Below are 6,296 nucleotides of genomic sequence, written 5' to 3' on the forward strand. Positions count from 1 at the left end.
GCCCCGCCCCGCCCTAACTCCATCCCCCAGCGGACGTCCCACCTACAAAGGCCCCTCCGGGACTCCAGCCCCACCACCGGCCCCACCTCCTGGCCCCCTAACCACAACGCAAGTCCTCCTACCGTGCGAGGTTGGCCAGCGGTGGATACCGAACCTTGGGGTCCGGTAGTCCACACATCCCTCCCTGCTCTGGGAAAAGGCAGGCAGGTGCTGACCGTGGGCTTGGACCCAGGGTCTGCGCACGCATACCATAGTTGTTAAGTGCAGGTGAGAGGGCCTGGCAAGCACAGTCAGGAGCAGGTGCTGTGCGACCCCCAGCCTAGGGGTCCACACCCTGTGATCCTGCACTGCACTGACCTCAGGTCTGACTCAGGTCTGAGGCCCACGGGGCCTGTCTCCCGCCACCAAAAACTGACCAACCCCTTTCTAACTCAGCGCCCTCTGGGTCCTCACCTAGATTCCTGCCTCAGCATCAGACCCACTTCCTGTCTGGGCCAGGCTTCACTACCACTTTATTAGAAAGTCCTTTGCTTGTTGTGGTGGTGGTGCAGGCCTATGACCTTGGCACTCCTGGAGGCTGAAGCAGGAGGATCACAATGCAAGCCCAGCCTGGGCAATCCAGCAATTTAGCAAGATTAATAAAGGGCTGGGCACGCAGCTCAGCGTGAAGGCTCTGGCTGACTGCTTGTCTGCCCTGGTGGGGCCAGCTCCACCCCAGGGAACTGCACTAGGAGCATGAGGTCCCAGCCTGCAATGCTACTGGAGGGAGCAGGGTGCTGGCACCCAGGTATGGAAGGCAGACCAGGGGTTCGGCTCCCCAGGACCCTGGGGAGGCAGTGAGAGGTGGCTCCAGGCAACGCTGCCTGCCAAGCTATTGGTAGGGACACAAGGCCAGGCTCAGGCTCGCCTGCCCTGCCAAGCCCGTCCTGCCCAGGCCCAGCCTGTGGTCCTGTCCCTGACCAGCAAAGGGCTACGCTCAGAGATGTCATCACTGTGGGTGCCCCAGCCTGTGGCTCTGCAACCTTGTCCCAGCCAGGCCTGTGCCAGCGTGAGTGCTCGGAGGGCTGAGCAACGTTCCCAGGCATGGAGAACTAAGCTAGCAGAGCCTGGAGGCAAGGGAGGGCTCATGCCAGGTCCCTGCCCAGGGAGCCCCGGCTTAGCCCTCTGGCTCATTTTCCACCTAGTATGACAGTGTCAGGCCCTCCGGGAAGTCCTGTCCCACGGGCCATGGTGGAAAGGCTGGCCCACGTGTTCTCCAATTTCTATTTTTACAGCTGAGCCCCCACTCGCAGCCCATATAGCCTGATCTGGATCTTGAAAGCCTCCCATTCCGTTCCAGATCCCACATCTGGCCCACAAGCACCGAGGCCTCTGTGTCCTCTTCCTGCTCCAGTACTCGGCCACCAATCTCAGGACCACCAGCAGCACACAGGCTCTACAAGGGGAAGCTGAGGCCCAAGACAGGGTGAAGCTCTCAGCTGACTGGCCTGCCACTTAGGAGCTGAGCGCTGTGACATCAGAGACCCAGGGTTGCCCAAAATGTAGGGGACATCAGGCTCCGCCCCTTCACAGGCGGACCTGGAGCTTTATGTGCCGTTGCTGTTTCCATCCCAAGTTGAAGCCTCCTGTGTCTCAAGGCTTCCTGCACAGTGCAGGGCCGCGCATAGTTCAGCCCATTGCTCTGGTTTCACTTCCATATCCAGAAATAACCTGGTGCTGCTTCCTGACCTCCACTGCCAGTGCCACTGTCCTCACGCCATGTGGCTGAGACCCACAGGCAGGGCGTGACCCTGTGATGCCAGGTGAATTCTCTTCACACCTCAACCATATGACATCACAGTGACATTTCCTTTCCTGCTCACCTTCTTGTTCCCCTGAGTGAATACGTGTCATCTTTTGTTTTTAGTTTATTTTTTCCCTGTTTTTGTTTAGGGACAGCATTTCTCTTTGTACCCCAGGCTGGCCATGAACTCACTGCACAGCCCACGCTGGCTGGAACCCTGGCCAGCACTGAGCTTTGTCATTAACCTGCAGGGATACTCTCCCTGCCCTAGAGACCCCGGTGCCACCCGGGTTACCTGTGATAGCGAAGTGGAAGGCCCTGAGGGGTTTTCACGGCTTCAGGAGGAGGAAAAGGGCTCCGAGTAGGTACAAGAGGTATCTGAGAGGCACGAACTGCCATCCGCATGTTGCCCTGGTGCTGAGAGCTTTGGGCCTCAACTGGTGTCACATCTGGCTCAGAGCATGTCACCCGCATGCAGACAGGCAGTCCTGGACACAACACAAACATGCTTAATGAGTGACAAGAGCACCCTTTGCCAGAAACATTAAGGCCCAGGAGGGGACATACTTGCCTGGGCTGCCAGGGCTGCAGGGCAGTCTCCCTGTCCTGCCAGTTTCGAGTGCTGAGCCGCACGCCCCCAGGCAGCATTCATCAGAGGCAGCTGGGGCCCTCAGTCCTCCCACTCTTGGGACCCTGGGCTGGGGCCTGCTCTCGCACCTGGGGGAGGAGACAGCTGTAGTCCAGGGTTTGCCCCTCAACCTAAGGCAGAGGCAACCACGGCCAGGACCTCGCTCCTCCCTGGGGCTGGAGCATCAGGGAGGATGGCTCAGTTCTAAGTACGGTCAGGAAGTGGAACAAGATGAAGGGACCTCAGGGACGTGGCACATATGGAAGAAGGGAGGGAGGGATCTGCAGCAGGGTTGGGGACCGGTAGCCAGGTTAGGGACCTGCAGCAGGTAGGGGACACCTCCCCACAGTCTCCCAGGCTGGAATCAAGGTCTGCCTCCCCCAGACATTCATTCCTGCAGTGAGGCCCACACCACCATCCTGTAAGTGTCTGTGCGGGGTGCCAGGGACAGCAGATATTCAGGGTCCTTTTCAGCCTCCCTGGCTTGGGTCTAGGTCGCAGGCCCCCATTGCTGTGCCCTCAGCCTCACCTACCACCTCTCACTGCCTCCTTCTTCCAGGGAGGACACGAGCAACCTGCAGCCCAGGGTGCCCCCACAATCTGAGTGGAACCAATGAGCAAGTTCAGTTCTAGCTGGGTTCCCCGGCCAGGCAAGGTGTTATGGACCAGGACGGAGCGCCTCAGGTCATAGTGAGGCCAACTGCACTAAGAGAAATCTGCTGTCACAAGCCTGCTGGCTTCACCTCAGCAGCCCCAGATCTGGTTGGTCACGACCAGCTCAGCAGCTGTCGCTCTGAGCCAGGCCAGTGTCACCCTGCCCTGGGTCTCCTCAGCCAGAACAGGCAAGGCTCCCACTTCACTCCAAGGAAGCTGGGGCCCCCACTCATGTGGGTTCCCACCCTCATGGCTTCTGTGTTCCCCTCTGCTGCCACCCTACCCCACCTCCGTCCACTGCACAGGCCCTGCTGTCCCAGCCTTAACTGCTATAGCCCTGCCTCTGGCCTCTCCGTGGAATACGGGTTCTTCCCAATTCTATGGATCTCTCTCCTGAACCTTCCAGAGCTCTGCTGACACCTCCTGGCTGCCACCCTCCTGGCCCACCAAGGGACAGAGCTGGCCTGGGAGCCTATGAGTGAGAAATCCTTCATGTTTCCTCAGCCTGGTGTTCCAACACGGTGGGCTGGGAGGACACAGCTAGGCTAGGATGCTCCCTAAGGCCAGCACCAGAGAGTGAGAGTTACAGAATTTGAGACAGAGGCTGGACAGAGTACCCTTGCCCTCCAGCACGTGGGAGGTTGGGGTTCTGTCCCTAGCACAACAGAAAATAAAGGTGTCATGGGGTTGACAACTGTGGGAGGGAGAGCGGGCATCGCACTTGGTCTTGCATCTGACTGTGCCAGGTGTGTGGCTGGTGACACACTGAACTGCACACTCTCTCTTCCCACTCCTGGGGCTCCGCTAGCTATGTGTGGGGCTGTGCTCTGCTGGGTGTCTGCTCCAGTGTCTGCCCCCTCAGCAGGCTGCAAGCCAAGCCACTCACCTGATGCAGGGAGCTGCACTCAAGCCTGCAAGGCCATCCTGCCAGTCCCTGGGCCTACTGCGACGTCCTGCAGCAGCCACATGGACACCTGGGGGGGGGCAGAGAACGGTGGGGGTTACTTCCACAGGGGGTGGGGAGGATAAGATGGAGGACCAGGGCTGTCTCCATAGAGACCACTCAACACCATCGTTCCTAGGAGCCAGGTAGGCCAGGACACTGGGAGCTGCACTCCCACTGCAGGATGAAGTTGACCCAGGCACACCTGGTACTGTCTGAGCCTCTGGTCCCTAAGCCACACTGCCCCCTCGTGGAGATGCCACAGGAAGTGCTGTCCCTCCACAAGGGCTCTCTCACTGGAGGTGACAGTATGTTGGTACACCTGTAGATGTGTGTGTGTGTGAGCGGCGTGTATACATGTGCTTCACTGTGTGGGCCTGGCCATCACGATGGTGACAGGGCCAGGAGTGAGGTCCCAGGACCCAGGCAGAAGGGGGAGGGATGACTCTGAGGGAAGAGGACAGAGGAGGAGACCTGTGTATAACTCCAGCTGGTGATTTCCACGCGGCCCACCCCTCAGTCGCCTCCCTGCACCTAGAGTGAGCCCAGCCAGAGCAGGGCTGGAACCCTGCGTCTACCCGCCCTGCCTGCCACACTACACTGGCAGCTCTGGCCCTGATGCCCCACGATGCGCAGCTCCCTCCTGTTGGGGCCATTGACCCAGATCTGCACACCACTCCTCCTTGTCCTTCATTATGGGGCAGAAATGTCACCTCCTCCTCAAGCTGGCCTCCGAAGGTCGGTCCCTCCGGTTCTGCTTTCTGTCCCTCCAGCATCCGTGCTTGGCAGGAGGTACTTCCTCCTTTATCAACCCACCTGTTTCACAGCTGTTCAGGCTTCCAGCAGGTGCGCTGGTGAGACATAGGACGTGCTGACGCTGACTTTGAACAGTTCTGTACACCTCGCTGGCAGAGCCTGCCCTGCGCCCCTCGTCTGTACAGTGCCGTGATGGCTGCTGACTGCACGCACTGGACAGCACTGTGGTGTTGTGTTATACATCACAACACTGCTGCAAGAGTTATGCAAGTCAAGGGAGGTCACCAAGGTGGGGTTTGTTGGGCCATTTTTGTGTTCGGATATTATGATGTTCATCCTCTACACAATGCCTCACTCAGTGACCAATTTAACAACACGATCGCAGGAATAGAACTCGGCTGGTAAACAAGGAGTGTCTATACTCCTCTGTGGAAAGGGCATAGTCTACATCGTTAGTATCAGCCAGTGAATCCCCTCACCTGGCCCACTGTCTGGGGAGCTCTCACGTACCTTGTCAACAGGGGTCTGCAGTCCTTCACTTTGATTCTGAAGTCCCCAGAATTCAGGAACCCAAAATGTTTCTCTTAAAACCTGGTGCAAAACGCGACTTGAACTCCCGTTGCCAGGTTTCTATGATCCCAGCTGTTAGCAGTGTCTGGCAACACCAAGCCTGCACAGTCACCAAGATTTCTGTGGCCAGGACCCAGGCTCAGTTCAGCTGGGTTCCCCTGGTCACAGCCCCGTGCTAGCTGTGATCTCCTGTAGTCTCAGGGTGCCCAGGGTCCTCTGAGATAGAGGAGGGCTCCTCACAAAAGGGGGAATTGTGGAGTGCTACCCTCCCCTAGAAGTCCCACTCTGTCCTCTTCAGCACCCTTTGGTTGCAAGGGTCAGGCCCTGTCCAGGGCCTTGGAGGGGACAACACCAGAGCGACAGTGGGAAAGAGGGTGTCCTCTCAGAGGCTGGCTGCCACCCCAAACTGAGTTTCCTTTGCAAAGTCGGCCTGGCCCACGCTGGGGTGAAGGACCCTGGTTCTCCTCCTTGAGCCCAGTTCGCCGCGTGCCTCCAGGGCCCTGAAAGACAGGTCTTGGGCTCCACCCACGGCCACCCTGTGATGCCACCTCCCAGGGAGCTGTGCCCACGGACCGGGTCAGGAGGACCCCACGCTCTCATCCTGCTGCACCCCTGCCGGGCAGAAAGGCCTCCTGTGACCCATTTTGCTCCCACGGTAAGAAGCGGCCCTCGAAGAGGATCCGCGCCTGTCTCGTGCGTTATGACAGGCGTGGGTCACACAAAAAGAGACCGTGTAGGGCACCGAGTGGAAGGGCGGGTGGCTCGCTGGCCGGGACAGCCGCGGGCCGGAGCGGGAGCTCTGCCAGACCCTGGGTGCTTGGGTCTCTGCCGGCCTCTGCAACCCTGGGGAGCCCTCGGATCCTCCAGTCTCGGGGTCCCCACACACAGGCGAGCACGCACAGGCTTTGGCGGCGTGGGCCCCACAGGCAGGTCCAACACTTGGGGTCATTAGACTCCCGTTC

General features: G+C 59.3%; 1 protein-coding gene across 1 annotated transcript in view; it reads left to right on the plus strand.

Annotated features, from left to right (window-relative positions):
- Tnip2 (TNFAIP3 interacting protein 2) overlaps positions 1–6,296 on the plus strand; it is a 19,975-nt gene that overhangs the window by 764 nt on the left and 12,915 nt on the right. The gene's annotated exons all lie outside the window — the stretch shown is intronic.

This window comes from Octodon degus, unplaced genomic scaffold (assembly GCF_000260255.1).
Source record: "Octodon degus isolate 3935 unplaced genomic scaffold, OctDeg1.0 scaffold00006, whole genome shotgun sequence".
Taxonomy (NCBI): Eukaryota; Metazoa; Chordata; class Mammalia; order Rodentia; family Octodontidae; genus Octodon; species Octodon degus.